Raw genomic sequence first — 15,510 nt, forward strand, 5'->3', positions numbered from 1 at the left:
TCTATTTCAATAACACAGTAAAGACTTAGTCTTTTGTCTTTTAAAGTCATCTGTCAATATCTGAATCAAATTAAGAAATGAGGCAAGTGTATTTGAATCACAGTACATTTCAAGTTGGAATTGGACTGTGGTTAATTAGGATCTGAATCCATGGGTCCGGCAACTGGGCAGTGTGTGTATATGATTCAATGGAAATTGAGATAAGCACCTCTATTTTTAAAGCTTTGTGTACAATTGGGAAGCCCATTATGACAAACTGAACATCCATTTTAATATGAACTATTAGTCAATTTTGAACACATATCTTTCTTTCCTACTCTTCACCAAACAAAACATTGGACAAATTTAGAGATCCACCTGTAAGAGAAGCTGAATTCTAGACTACCTAAAGAAAAAAGCTCAATCCATTGAGTTTCACAAACAATAAATATTTGGGATGGTTTACAGATAGTGCTGTCTGCAAGAAGGATGACAGATAAGTATTCTCTCAAACTGATAAGTATAAGATTTTTCCCTTTCAATTATTTTATAGTTATGTTATTCTAAAATAAGAATCAATAAAACCAGAATATAACCTGGAGAATATTAATTTTACTCCAAAAGTACTCAATGTTTCACAATATCATCAAATCATTAGCTCTATATAGCAGAAAGCATATCTTGTTATTTTCTTTGATTATATGCCACAATTTTGATATAATTATTTACATGTAGTTGGTACCTAATTAATATTTGCTGAAATGAACATATTAACTTAAAATACTGGGGTGATGGGATGAATTTTAATTTGGCAACACTAAGATAATATATGATGGGATTTCAATGCTGCTTCTCCTTACAGTCCAGCATTTCTCTACAGTGGTCCATAGAACACTTTACTCTCCTTCCTCAGAAAAAGTTTCCACATTCAAACAAACTATGAAATGTATGTATCTTTTTTAGCTATTTATAGGTTTGACCCCAAATTCCTGAAACATCCTAAAGTGAAAAATCACTTTAACTGATCAAGCGAAGCTTTTCCAAAATATTATTTTGATAATGGGGAAACTCTATGTAAGAATTCTTACTGACATTTCACATACATTCTGCAGCATCTCATTTGAGAAAGGCTGTTTAACCACCCATTTCAGAAATACAGGGCTGTGCTATTTAACCTAGCCCTGTGCCATTTAAAAAATCTAGAAACGTACAAAATTTTTTCTGGCTCATGATTTGCAGAGCATAATCTGGTGTTGTCAAAGCATTCTCCTTCAAAGACTTAAAGCAATGGAATATTCTTGGTTTGGCTGCCCGATGGTAGAAATCACACCACAGATTGCTATGCTGTATTAAGGCAATTCTGTCTTCTTCTACTATAGCTAAGGAGACTTGTTGGCTTTTTTCCACATTCTGCTCCCATTCACAGATGAGCATTAGAGAGAATTTGGAAATGGAAGGCCTTTATGTCTGCCATGAACAGGGTCAATTCAGTGTGGCAGCTGTGAGCTGGTGACATAGACTTATATTGACACAACCCACTTTTTTGCTGCAGAATCACAAAGTGAAAGCACCCGGGGCTTTTCTGCCGTTTTCAATAAGATACGAATTTTTCTCTTCCTTGTATTAAGCAGAGATCTGTCATCTTGACTTGTACACTAAATGGTCCATTCTGACTGCCTTGTTTGTGTCCAATCCCAGCCAGAATCCAGAAACATGTGTTAACATTCGGCATGTTTGGGGGCTAGTTGGAAGGGCCTGAGGCAAGACTCCCTGATGCCTGCTGGAGGCTAGTCAATAATCATTAGCCCTTCAAGTGGTAGATGCCCAACATAAACTGTATTTATTTATTTAAAAAAATCTTTAAGCCACAGGGAAAGGCATTTTAGAGAATGCAGTTTCCCAGCAGTTACACGACTGTAATAAGCAGTAATGAGGGGGGATGTGAGGCTGACAGAGGGGGCGCTGTTCTCAATGGAAAGAATGGGAAGTCATTGGAGTAAATTAATTAGGCTATGTACAGCAGTATCACTTAGAATCTTCGCAGTTATTTTCTCTTTTTCCAGAGGTAACCTTCAAAAGTCCATCACACAGGCCAAATAAAGATTTCTTTGCAAAAGGGAATTACCAGTATTCAAAATAATGCATCAATCTTTTCTATGTACAAAGCACTGAATTGGTTAAATTATAAATTAAATTCAATCACCGACTCTTATGCTTTTACTCTGAGGATACAAACTGAGAACACTGTAATTAATAAAACTATACACAAAAACAGAGTACTGACTATATTGTAAGGTATCTTATATATATATATATATATATATATATACAATCACAAGATTTTTTTTTTATTTCAGTAGTGGAAAGTGAATGCTTATTGCAAACATAGTTTATTAGATAAGAAGTGACATATTTAACTGATTTTTAAATCCTTTTAAAGTATCTCTCCAATTTTGATGCTCAAATTGATGCTACACCATTTACAAAACAGGGAAGCCCATTAAATGAATTCTGGAGCATCTGTGCACTCATTCACTCTTCAATTAAACAAAAACTCTGTGATTCTCTACCAGAAACCCAGCTGTGTGGCAGGAACATATCTCTTAATATAGAGACCACTGTGCTGTGCTGTGCTAAGTCACTTTAGTCATCTCCAACTCTTTGCAACCCTATGGACTGTAGCCCGCCAGGCTCCTCTCTCCATGGGATTCTCCAGGCAAGAATACTGGAGTGGGTTTCAATGCTTTCCTCCAGGGAATCTTCCCAACCCAGGGATCGAACCCTCATCTCTTATGTCTCCTGCATTGGCACGTGGGTTCTTTACCAGTAGTACCACCTGGGTAGCCCTAGAGACCACTACATCCAACCAATAAAGACAGTTAACAATGCAACTCTTGGAGTAATTTTCTCAAAGAGTAGATAAATAGTAGGAACCTTAAATTGAAGCCCATTAATTTATGGAATTTATTAAATTATTCATTTATATAATTTATGCATAATATTGCATCAATTTTAAAACCAAGAATGTCAGTTAGTATGCATTTCTTCTGGTCTGTTTTTTAGGTCCTTACTCAGATGACATTTCCACTTGATGTTCTGCCTAAAAAGCATTCCCTATGGAACTGAGTTTCTCCTTAAGCCTGAGTTGAGAAGAAGCCAACTAAAGGGAAATAAGACAAAAGTGAAGTTAAAAGATTCAGGAAGGCAGGTTACAAGTACTTGTACAAGTACAAGGATATGGGCAGAGCTAGTCAGGATGGCCATTGGGCTGTATAGCCAAGTACCCCACAACATAAAGAGCCTTGAGAAGAGCCATCATCTTTCTAACCAGAGTCCACCAAAGGCATCAACCCTAAAGGTAGAAAACTGGAAGAGACTTACAAAGTAAGATCAAAACAGGGGTTACCTGAACAAGGGAATGGGACCTGAAGGGAAGGGAGTGAGCAGACCTCATATGGACTCATTGAGACATTGATGTGAAACTCTCACTTCCTTCTGGTGATGGCACTAGATTACTAAGACTGCTGAGCTGGCAAAAATAAGGAAGGCTAAGTAAGAAATGGAGGTCAATTCTAGGCAAAGGAAGCACAAAACTTGGACTTGAATATTACTTCTAATTTCTACTAAATATTATGTATGCTACTTTAGGCAAATTGCCTAACTTCTCTTAGAGTTCTAGGTTTCCTTATCTGGAAAATGACGATAATCCACCTTACCTCACTGCCTGTTGTTGTTCAGTCACTCAGTCATGTCTGACTTTTTAATCTCATGGACTGCAGCACGCCAGGCTTCCCTGTTCATCACCATCTCCTAGAGCTTGCTCAAACTCATGTTCATTGAGTTCGTGATACCATCCAACTATCTCATCCTGTCATCCCCTTCTCCTCTTACCTTCAATCTTTACCAGCATCAGGGTCTTTTCCAATGAGTCAGCTCTTTGTATCATGTGGCCAAAGTACTGGAGCTTCAGCTTCAGCATCAGTCCCTCCAATGAATATTCAGGGTTGATTTCCTTTCGAATTGACTGGTTGGATCTCCTTGCAGTCCAAGGGACTCTCAAGAGTCTTCTCTAACACCACAGTTCAAAAGCATCAATTCTTCAGTGCTCAGCATTCTTTATGGTCCATACGTGACCACTGGAAAAACCATAGCTTTGACTATACGGACCTTTGTTGGCAAAGTAATGCCTCTGCTTTTTAATATGCTTTCTAGGTTTGTCATAGTTTTTCTTCCAAGGAGCAAGCATCTTTTAATTTCACCTCACTGCCTATGCAGTATTAAATAAAATGACGTATGTTAACGTGCAAAACACAGGGATTAGGATATGTAAGTATGCAGTAAATGGTTACCTCGTATTATTAATTTGATACTAGTAGTATTACAGAAGATTTCCTACAGACAGCTGTGGCAAAGTGAGAAAAAAATAACTATTTTAAAGCCCACAGTCAAGTGAGAGCTAAGCATAGCTAAGGATTTCATTCTTTTGCATCTTCTTTTCTGTCCCAGGTTGTGAAAATATGTAATGACGGAGCCAGTGCAGTATGGAGACACGTGTGTGGAAAAGCACAGTAGGACCCACCGGACAGCACAGTGGGTGCTGTATCAGGGAGAGGGGGAGACCTCCCCAAGGTCATGATAATAAACTGCCAAACTATTCAGAATCTCCAAGACCACCATATTTAGGGGTCATTTCAGTGCAGTTCCATTGTATTTAAATGACTGATGTTGAACACTTATACCTAAACCTAACGCATAAAGGAAAAATGATTGAGAGATAGATTAAAACCCTCTGTCCTCTATTTGACTCACTTCAACTCTACTTCTTTGGGCAGAAATTCTGCTTTTTCTTGATGGACATTACAGATCTGATGGTCCAGCTTTCTCATTTTCTTTACCCATGTGCGTTTTAAAAGGTATGATAATCAGTCAGGGATTACAGTTATTGGACTTTCTTCCTCTAGCCAAGAGGTTCACATAGATAAAGTGCCCAGTCAATTTTGACTGAATGAATTAATGAAATGAATAAATGAACAGGGGAGTTTGTAGATGGTTGAAGCCATCTCATTCTTTTTTATATCATCCTCTATAAGGCAATGGCACCTCACTCCAGTACTCTTGCCTGGAAAGTCCATGGACGGAGGAGCCTGGTGGGCTGCAGTCCATGGGGTCGCTAAGGGTCGGACATGACTGAGGGACTTTACTTTCACTTTTTACTTTCACGCCTTGGAGAAGGAAATGGCAACCCACTCCAGTGTTCTTGCCTGGAGAATCCCAGGGACAGCGGAGCCTGGTGGGCTGCAGTCTGTGGGGTCACACAGAGTCGGACACTACTGAAGCAACTTAGCAGCTATATGGAATCTGACATAAAAATGTGAAAATACTGATTTGAATTACATGATGATTGAATTGCTGTTCATTTTATATTCTGGCACTGATAACATGATTTGATTTCAAGATTCCATAATAAGTTTTCATATTTTTACCACTAAGCTTGAGTTCCTCCCCCAAACATATTTGGATCTATTATGGTCTTTCCTGTTTTGGTGACAGATTCCAAGTATATCGGGACAGTATAATTAGAAACTCCTTCTTTTATAAATGATTACATAATTTTTAAACCAATCAGTGTGTCTAAATTTGAATGAACAGCTCTTCTGCAACCCTAAAAAGTGACTTTTTCCCTTTAACTCTTTAAAACACCACAAGCACACACACACACATGCACACACACACACACACAGACATGTACACACACCATACTACCTGAAATATGGAGCAAGAAGCCATAACCTCAAATCAATGTAGGGCAGTTAAGAGTGCTGATGATACAGATGTAGTTCGCTGATATGCTCTCTCATGGAGTATTTTAGGAAAAATAAATTGCAGCACATTCATAATTCAGCATTATTTTCTTAGATTAGAATTTCTTGCCCCATATGTCAGAAAGAGATTTCTAACTGAATAGATTAAAGCAATCAAACCTTTTCTCACGGACACCATACACAAGTCCTGCTGGGAACAAATGAAAGCTACAGCATCAGTTTAGGGGGAAAGAAAACTCTTCCCCAAACTGTTTTCAGAAGTTGGGATGTGGAAAGGGAGAAAACTAACAATTAAGAATATTTTGCAATCACATCAAAACATACAACCATGGGTGGATTTAGGAGAATGAGGAGCTTTCTTATTTTACAGTCAAAGTTCCAAAACCCATTATGCTAAATAAAACAGAGTTTGTCGGGGAGCAATAAAAGTAGAGGCACAAAGGGAAGGTTAATGTTTAAGTAGCACCCAGATGCCCTTTAGAGTGAGGGTGAGGAGAGAGGCTGAGGGAAAGAGCCAGTGACTGCCTTCACGGTAACGCGGATCATCTGTCTCATGGAAAAGGATTGGTGCTAGAATTTTTGTTCAAGCCATAAGGGTCTAGGAGACTTCTGCAGGGCTTTCAATATCCACAGGTGGAAAAGAACAACTCTCCAACTTTCATAGTTTCCAGCTATGTTCACATTTTCTGACCTTTCCCTTGGGAATTCGCATTCTACTGTTTCTTCCTGACGTGGATTCCTTTTCTTGTTCTGCCACTTCTTGCCTCTTCAGTGCTACACCCAAGTAGTTTTTCTCCCTGTGATCCAGACATTCTGTACCAGGTATACCTCTTGCTGAACTGCAACCTCCACCCTCCACAGCTCACCTCTCTACTCCTCTCTTTTCCACAAAGAACTAGATCGCTGCATTGAAGAAATTAAACAATGAAGCAGAAAAGAACTTCTCATCGGAATGTTCCATCCCACTGCTTAGACCCAATCTTTACATTTTAGCTTTCTCATCTTAAAGTCATTTATGGAAACCGCCTGTGTGTGGATAGGTTCCTACTTTCCTTTGATGTGGGTCAGAATCTCACATTAAACAGGTAAATATTCCAAATACTCCCTCTTCTAACCATGTTTACAGAACCGAATCAGGTAATTGTGCAAATCAGAATGAACACAAGCTAAGATGATAATGCTTTATCCTTATTTGAAGTTATCCAGTCAATACATAATCTTTTATCTCTCACTAGTTTTGCTGTCCTAGTTTCTTCCTCTTAGCAATGCAAAAGGACTTTCCTTTCTGACCCTTGAGAGGAAGCCAGAATATTAAAATTGCAGCTCACATTTGTAAACCAGACTTAATCAACCAGATGCACCCACCTTGCACTTTGAATCTGGATTCTGTTGAAATCAGCCAGAACAAGTCTTCAGTCCAGTTCAGTTGCTCAGTCATGTCCAACTTTTTGCAACCCCACGGACTGCAGCATGCCAGGCTTCCCTGTCCATCATGAACTCAGGTCCATCGAGTCAGTGATGCCATCCAACTATTTCATCCTCTGTCATCCCCTTCTCCTCTTGCCTTCAATCTTTCCCAGCATCAGGGTCCTTTCCAATAAACAAGTCTTAGGTGCTTGCAACTAAGGATGTTGAATTGATAAGTGTTTCTCTTCACATTCTCACCAATAGATGTAATAGCTTTTAAAGTTTTATCAATGGGATAGGCAAAAAAAATACAGCTCATTATTGGGATAAGTTTTAGCTACCAGACTCCTAGATTAATTTAATGCTTTTCTTTATTAATTGCTAACCATTTAAATTTCTTAGGACTGCATTTATTTAATGTCTTTATCTAATAAATTTTACCATAGTCTTTAATATCAGATTTTTTTCCTTACCTATTTTCAGGATATTCTCTATAATGTGGATAATACTATATTTAATGTTTTTTGGAATTGGTTTTTGATGCCCATATGAAGAGATACTCCAAATCGCTTTTTAAGAATTACTAAATAATTAATTGTCTCAATAACATTCTAAGATTTATTTCTCCTTTTTTCATATCTTTGTAAGGCTGGACAACTTTTTAAAACAATTCTAGGCCTCAAAATGCTTATCTGTGAGAATATTTACTTAGTATACAGTTCTAAAATTCTATAATTATATTTATTTTGACTCAATATGATCTTATACACAAAGCATGACTATTGAGAAAATAAAAAAAAATGAGAGAGTTGCTAATGTTTTATAGTAATAAGAATCTGCATTTTGGAACTGAATACATCATATTTATTATTTCTGCTGATAAAGCACAAAGTCTGGATGACAAAAAGTTAACTATACTAGTACCTGGTCAATGAAAGAATCTAGAAATACAAGAGAAACAAGAGCCTGAAAATGTACACTAACTGCATAGTAGGATAAAAGTCTTATAGACCTGAGTTCCTTGTCTGGTAACTGGAGAGAATTATCTAAAGTTTCTCATATGAAATAAATGGACAAAATTCACTCACTGATATGTGAAGTTTTAAGTACTACCAAACAATGAAACTATCAAAAATTAAGAAAACATGAAATCCAATATACATATATACAAGCTACTGGCTCTGAGACTATGGGGCCCAATATGAATAACATGAAAAATGCTGGCCTAGTGAAAATTCTGGAAACATCCTGGGAACTGATTCCCAGAGTAGGTACAGGTATGTGACAGGTATGCCAGGACACTGCAAACAGACACTGGCAGGAAGTTGGAAGCAGTTCAGGTAACTTTGCACACTGTTGACAAATTTTATCTTAGGAGTCCCTGTGACTTCATGATATTGGGGTCTACAGAATCCTACCAGAAAGGCCTCATATGTAAAGAAGCAGTTCAGTAAACTTCTACCCAACTGTGACTCTTCGGTTGTAAAATGTAATCTTGAATGTCAGTGATTTATTTTCCTAACTCTTGAAATGTAAACAAAGTTAATGAAAACTGAACTCTAACCAACACAGAAAATTTCCTTTCCTTTTTATATTGTAGCATATATTTAGGGATTATGCGTCTCAGTTTAGGAACATGTTACATGGGAAAGTATTTCCTCTCTAGTTGTATTTCATGATGGGCTGGGGTAGGTGCTTAAACGATATACTAACTGAGCATGGTTTAGTATTGACAGGTTATATCTCAAACTCACATGACTTCAATGGTGCTAATAGTGACCTAAATAGAAGGACACACTGAAGCGAAGGGTTACCCCCAAAACAATGGAAAGGTAAACTGTTTTCTTAACTCAGTGCTAAAAGATAAAGAATATACATGGAATTATAATTTTACGTTGTTGGTGGAAATATGGTTTTTACATAATATTCATACTAAGAAATAAGCTTACCACATGATGAATGGTGACTGGCTCAAGAAACAAGTAGTATCTCCGAAGGCAATTCAACAATATGCTTAAATAAATAAAATTAAAATATATATTCAAGAGAAAAATAATAAACAAAAGACAACTTTGCACAACTTTTAATTACATCAGGATGAAACTTGGCAGCTTCATCTGGGATACTTCAGTGCCCTAGGATGAACTCAGTCCCTGATTGACAGGTCAGAGAGTGTTTTTACTTAATTAAACCAATGGAGGGAAGTCCTCTTTGGGTTTATGTGAGAGATATTGAGATGAGAAATACAAGTATACGAATGCCTTTTCCTTACTGTGCTTGTGTAAAAGGCTGCTGCAGATTAGTTGTGTGCAGGGCATCTTCACTTCCACACCACCAGGCACATACTCCCACGGGGGGCCAGATCTGGAGAGAATCTGGCAGAAGGCATTGCTTGCGTCTGTTTCTGTTACCCTGATAATTTGTTTTTTTGAAATACTTGCAAAGCATCAGTTTTTCCTTTGGAAACACACAGCCCACCCACTGAGGCAAAGTGTTCTTTTCTTGACTAAGCATATGCCTGATTCTTGGAGAGAATGTCAGAAGAGGTTAAAAAGAATCTGTGCTTGGGAAAATAAAAGATCTTTAATGTTGAAAGACAAAATGTAGGCTTCTGAAAACTGAAAGTCAAAACTTATACCTACATTACACCCAAAGATGGATGCTACATATGGTTATTTCACATGTCCACTGATTCTGCCCATTCAGTTATTTATACATGCATTCAATTAATTTTACTGCCTACCAACTAAATCCTAAGCAGGCAATGATCTTTGGCAATTAAGCAGTGAAGAGAGACAAAGCTCTTGATCTCATGGATCTTATATTTGTAGAAGGCCTGCCACTGAAAAATTGTGTTTCATTTAAGCCTTCAGTTCAGTTCAGTTTAATTCAGTTAAGTTGCTCAGTCGTGTCTGACTCTTTGCGACCCCATGAACCACAGCACACCAGGCCTCCCTGTCTATCACCAACTCCCGGAGTCCACCCAAACCCATGTCCATCGAGTCAGTGATGCCATCCAACCATCTCATCCTCTGTCGTCCCCTTCTCCTCCTGCCCTCAATCTTTCCCAGCATCAGGGTCTTTTTCAAATGAGTCAGCTCTTCGCATCAGGTGGCCAAAGTATTGGAGTTTCAGCTTCAACATCAGTCCTTCCAATGAACACCCAGGGCTGACCTCCTTTAGGATGGACTGGTTGTATCTCCTTGCAGTCCAAGGGACTCTCTAGAGTCTTCTCCAACACCACAGTTCAAAAGCATCAATTCTTTGGCACTCAGCTTTCTTTATAGTCCAACTCTCACATCCATACATGACCACTGAAAAAACCATAGCCTTGACTTTGGTCCATAGATGGACCTTTTTTGGCAAAGTAATGTCTCTGCTTTTTAATATGCTGTCTAGGTTGGTCATAATTTTCCTTCCAAGAAGTAAGCATCTTTTAATTTCATGGCTGCAGTCACCATCTGCAGTGATTTTGGAGCCTAGAAAAATAAAGTCAGCCACTGTTTCCCCATCTATTTGTCATGAAGTGATGGGACCAGATGCCATGATCTTCGTTTTCTGAATGTTGAGCTTTAAGCCAACTTTTTCACTCTCCTCTTTCACTTTCATCAAGAGGCTCTTTAGTTCTTCACTTTCTGCCATAAGGGTGGTGTCATCTGCATATCTGAGGTTACTGATATTTCTCCCGGCAATCTTGATTCCAGCTTGTTTTTCTTCCAGCCCAGTGTTTCTCATGATGTACTCTGCATATAAGTTTAAATAAGCAGGGTGACAATATACAACCTCGACGTACTCCTTTTCCTATTTGGAACCAGTCTGTTGTTCCATGTCCAGTTCTAACTGTTGCTTCCTGACCTGCATAGAGGTTTCTCAAGAGGCAGGTCAGGTGGTCTGGTATTCCCATCTCTTTCAGAATTTTCCACAGTTTATTGTGATCCACACAGTCAAAGGCTTTGGCATAGTCAATAAAGCAGAAATAGATGTTTTTCTGGAACTCTCTTGCTTTTTCCATGATCCAGAGGATGTTGGCAATCTGATCTCTGGTTCCTCTGCCTTTTCTAAAACCAGCTTGAACATCTGAAAGTTCACGGTTCACGGATTGCTGAAGCCTGGCTTGGAGAATTTTAAGCATTACTTTACTAGCATGTGAGATGAGTGCAATTGTGCAATAGTTTGAGCATTCTTTGGCATTGCCTTTCTTAGAATATTTTAGGTCCTATATTAAAATATCTTATATCTTCTATATAAGATACTATATATATCTAGATATTATATCTATATCTATATAAGATATTATATAGAATATTTTAGGTCCTTATAGAAGGATATAAGATATAAGATAAGATATAAGATATCTATAAAGATTATATATATATATAGATATTATACCTATATCTATATAAGATATTATATAGAAGATCTTAGGTCCTTATAGAAGGATATAAGATATAAGATAGGATGTAAGATATCTATATAAGATATTGGATATGTATCTAGATATTATATCTATATCTATATAAGATATTATATAGAATATCTTAGGTCTTTATAGAATATCCTTAGGACACTCAATGTTTGGAATCCCATCATTTGGATCCATTTGATGGGAGAGAATTATTGATGATGAGGTCCTCTGGGTTGTCAGAATTAAAAGACAGTCATCCTCTGACCTGTGAAACTTACCTACAGGCTGTAGGGAGGGTAAAACAGGCACTGAGTAGCCATGTCTGCATTATCATCTGATTTTATCCTTTGCCCTTTAATTTTAGATCAAATCCACTACCCATGATTCCGAAACACACAGCGTTGCTAAGACTATTCTTCCAAACCTCACATTCCTGCTGAGTCACTTGTACTGGAGTGCTTGGATGCTGATAGCATCTAATTGAGAAGATGAGTAGAGAACAAAAGACAAATAAAATGGAAAGATAACCACAGACCCTTAACAGTGTCAAAAGAACACAAATAGGTTAATGATAGGGAGAGCAAAGACGGAATTAGTTTAGGTGGAGTAAACAGAATGGTCTCTCACAAAAAGTGACAGTAAAACTATCAAGGATGATAGTGAACTTGACATGAGTACAGTTGGTGAGAAGATTATTCCATTTAGAGGAAAGAGCTAGTGAAAAGTACCTAAAGCAGTAAAGAGTTCACTGGTCCTAGGAATCGAGAGTAGGCTAGGGTAGCAGGGAGTAGAGAGCTAAAAGAAGGCAGTATAAGAAGATGTTGAAACATTAAGCAAAGACCAGATCAGGCAAAGCCTTGTAGGCTGTGATGACAGAAACCATATGATCCTTTAAGTTAATATGCCAGGTTCTCATTTATGACTATTCAGATGGGGAACCATAACTAAAGTTGTGGAGGATAAAATGAAGAAAGCCAAACAATGCAAATTAGACTTAGCAAAAATTAAGATGTGCATTACACATGCAAACAGAAGCCAGGCCACTGATAATTACTCTCCTGAGATCTGCCCTCATTATAACACAGATGTGAGAAAGGTTAGTGAATCCTATGAGGCCTTTTACTGAGAAAAAAATACAGGTTCATGTTAAAGATTTAACAACTCAATTATAAATGAGTATAATTAATGGTTTCCTATAAAATTTATTATTTTTTATGGAACATGATAGAAACTTAGATAAGAAGTAAAGTAACTGTGTTTCCAACATGAGTAATGGTGTATAACATTATACTATATTTAGCTTCTGGATGTTTTTCACTCTTCAGGGAATCATCCTTAATATGGAATCTATAGGTAGAAGATGGTATTCCCTCTGAAAATCAGCTATCAAACTTGAACATTTTCCTGATAGACTATTATAACAAAAAGAAGACTGGAGTGACATACAGGAGTTAGCATTAAAATGTGCCTCACAGGTAATGGTTGTCACAGAAAAGCTTGTGACATAATTAAGAGATGATTTAATACTAAAATTGTGGTGCCAACATTCAGGGCCTGAATTAAAGTGAAAAGGAGGGAAGATTCTCAACTAGTAAGAACAGGGATATGGTTTAGCTTGGGTTCTTTATTGGAAAATAAGCAATAAGCACACTTGAGGCGTATCTGGGAATCTTTCTATTATTCTGTGAGAAGAACCCGAGTTTTACAGGCTCTCAGATAGCACTTATATGGTTGACTCATTACACTTGTATTTGTGGATCAGTCACCTTCTAGATGATCTGCCACCAGTCCTTCAGCAGCCTTATGCTCTTCTTGCTCATTCTCCTTGCAGTTCTTTCACTGATGGTCAGGGAATGATGATTAATTTTAATATCTGCCTTAGGCAAACAATTCAGAAGGCATATCTCCTGTTAAGACACTAAGTATCCCTAAACCAATTATGAAATATAAATGATTTCTGGATTATCTCAGACCAAAATTGGTTACAGATTTTTACTTACTACAGGATCTTCTCATCTTAAACTAATTTCTCAAAAGGAGTTTGTTTTATTTTTAATTGTATTGGATCAAAATATCTTTGAGATGCAACTGATCTATTTATGATTAGAACAACATGTAGAGTTTTATTTATATCCCCTCATCAGTACTCAATGAAACATTGCTACCAAATTTTTTTCTAGCTCTATTTAAATTCCGAATTATTCTGTTTTGCTTTTTTCTTTTTTTCCAGGGCTTAGATGCACTAACATAGACAAAACTGACTGAAGATTTGTTGGATACTATTGCTTATAGACCAAAGTATCAGTAGTTGGACCCAGGAAAAAAAAAAAAAATCCCATTGGTTTATTTACACAAGGCAATCATATTAAAGACAAACATCAAAGGATAAAAGTCTCTTGAAATTCCAAACAAAACTATATTTTTCAAATAGAAAGTCTATTAAATCCAGGCCAACTTCTTGTGTTCGTGGGAATGCAAACTAGTACAGCCACTATGGAGAACAGTGTGGAGATTCCTTAAAAAACTGGAAATAGAACTGCCTTATGATCCAGCAATCCCACTGCTGGGCATACACACTGAGGAAACCAGAAGGGAAAGAGACACATGTACCCCAGTGTTCATCGCAGCACTGTTTATAATAGCCAGGACATGGAAGCAACCTAGATGTCCATCAGCAGATGAATGGATAAGAAAGCTGTGGTACATATACACAATGGAGTATTACTCAGCCATTAAAAAGAATACATTCGGATCAGTTCTAATGAGGTGGACGAAACTGGAGCCTATTATACAGAGTGAAGTAAGCCAGAAAGAAAAACACCAATACAGTATACTAACGCATATATATGGAATTTAGAAAGATGGTAACAATAACCCTGTGTACGAGACAGCAAAAGAGACACTGATGTATAGGTCAGTCTTATGGACTCTGTGGGAGAGGGAGAGGGTGGGAAGATTTGGGAGAATGGCATTGAAACATGTATAATATCATGTATGAAACAAGTCGCCAGTCCAGGTTCAATGCACGATACTGGATGCTTGGGGCTGGTCCACTGGGATGACTCAGAGGGATGGTGCGGGGAGAGAGGAGGGAGGAGGGTTCAGGATGGGGAACACATGTATACCTGTGGTGGATTCATTTTGATATTTGGCAAAACTAATACAATATTGTAAAGTTTAAAAATAAAATAAAATTAAAAAAAAAATCCAGGTCAACTTAGAAAGTTAACTTTAGGTCATGTAGGAATTATCTAATATTATATTTGCTATTATGATCCCAAGTGAGACTCTGCTGTTCTGGGTCACTCTAATTATTTTGTAAAACAGTCCTCAAACAGTCTCAATGTGAAAATGTAAAGTAAATGCCTGCAGACAATGCTTTACTGAGTTACTTGGCATTTTAAAAAGGAATAATCTGTCTTTCTTTCACTTTAAATATTCAGCTTTTATTCAGATTTTGGTTTAAATTTAACAGAAGGCAGTATAATTGTCCAAGGAAAACAAAATTTTTCATACTATTTAGTTGCTCAGTCTATAATAGTTCTGTTTAATGAAAGAAATGGCTTGTTTTTAGAGAGGCTGTTGGCAAAGGATCAACATTACTAAAGGGTATAGACCCTCTCTGGATGCACAGACTAACTCATGTCCATATTTTCTTTTTTAAAAAGAATGCTCTTTAAAATGTGAAGTGAAAGAAGAGACTTGTAAAGCAAATAAAAGCAAATAAATACAACCCTTAGTTTTGTTTTTTTCATGAAGAATGCAACACCACATAATATAAGACAGGGAGAATGGGGGGCAGCAAGAGATCTTATATTGATTAAGATATTAAGACTTGCCATAATATTGCTCCATTGTTTTAAAGTGAATTTGGTAATCGATCAAGATGAGAAAGGT

Source organism: Bos grunniens, chromosome 23 (genome assembly GCF_055505025.1).
Source record: "Bos grunniens cultivar Pamir isolate PY7600 chromosome 23, Bosgru_T2T1.0, whole genome shotgun sequence".
Classification (NCBI taxonomy): Eukaryota; Metazoa; Chordata; class Mammalia; order Artiodactyla; family Bovidae; genus Bos; species Bos grunniens.